The following is a 1,496-nucleotide window of genomic DNA, read 5'->3' as shown; positions in this document are numbered from 1 at the left end:
CTCTGTGTTAAATTCCCTGCCAGACCTTTTTGGGACCAAACACATGGAAGGGAGTTCAGTGTCCAAACATTTTCCCAGGTGGGACAGTCCAGGGCAGGTCAGTGCTGCTGCCCCTTTGCCCAGGATTCACCATTAGAAGCTCATTTTTCTGCATGGAGCCAAAGCCTTTTTTTTCCTTCTGTGACAAACAAACTCACCAACAATGTGCCAGCATAATCCATAAATGAACTGCAAACAGTTCAGTGCTGCAGATCTGCTGGTGAGCTTCTGCATGGCCTTGCTCCTGCAGGCCAGGACTGTACAGTGATTAGAGAAATTAATAGCTGGAAATGTCAGAGCCTTGTTTGCAAAGCTGGGGCTGCTGTCAGGAGTTGGCTTTGTCTGTGCTTTTCCCTTCCATACAGGGCATACATGAGGACACTTCCTCAGACCACAAGGAATTTTGGGGCCACTTTATTCTAGTGAGGTAAGGTTGTTCTCTAGTTTTGCTTTTTTCCCAGACTGGCACTTTCTCGCTGGTTCTGGTCTTTCATTGTTTTTTATTTGTTTGCTTGTTTTTTGTTGTTTTTTTTCTTTCTTCTTGAAATAAATTAATATTTAAAAGATTGCTCAAAGCAGTTTAGTAACCCATACACAAGCCTCAGCATTCCAATTAAGGATTAAGTATAATTCTTAAATATGAGCAACACAGGCAAAGGTCTGAGTTGTGCAAGTGGCACATTGTGAACATGCTGTGGCCAAGTAATGTTTATGGAGAATTTTATATAGAAAATACCATAAACAGCAGTGACACAGAGTTGTTTGGACCCCTGCACTGGGATTAGTTCTACAGCATGGGGTAGTAAAATGAAAACAAAGCACAAAGTGAATTTAACTTGCCCTTATGCAGAATGGGTTCAAAATAAGGCATCCCTTAAAATTGGCATGGCAGAGCTGAACTTGCCAGTGTAAAAAAATCATGACATAAAAATTACCCACAGAAGTGTATTACTGGGTACAAAAAGAGAAAAATTAAATGCCTTCCTTACTAATGCCAAGCAGTACATTTGGTAGTTCATAACAGCTGATAATCACACAAGGAGACATTAGGGAAGGAAATACTTCAAATTCAGGAAATGCAAATATCTTTGCTGATTGATCCTGATTTGTTGGAACTACTTAGCTGCTGGCACAATGGTGGATTTTAAAAGTGGTTACAAAGTAGGAAATCACAGCAGTTGAGTTGCTTCATCAGTTCATGCGCAGGAGCTCTGCAAAGGAAGTCTGGTTTGCATTCCCATGGGCTTTGCTTTCCAGACAAGACTGTTCAAATACTTGACTTATGGTCCTCATGATTTTGGTGTCCGTGGGCTTTACTTGGCTGAACCTTCTTTTTCCTGAAGGTCTTTTCACTCCAGCTCTGGGCTGGCTGATCTCTCCTGCCTGCCAGACACTATTCCTGGTTTCTGTGAAGCTGCCTCTGCTCCTTGTGCTCGATGCTCAGCTGACTGAAAGCT

Source organism: Melospiza melodia, chromosome 22 (genome assembly GCF_035770615.1).
Source record: "Melospiza melodia melodia isolate bMelMel2 chromosome 22, bMelMel2.pri, whole genome shotgun sequence".
Lineage (NCBI taxonomy): Eukaryota > Metazoa > Chordata > Aves > Passeriformes > Passerellidae > Melospiza > Melospiza melodia.
The sequence above is the reverse complement of the archived record's forward strand: the minus strand, read 5'-3'. Positions refer to the sequence as shown.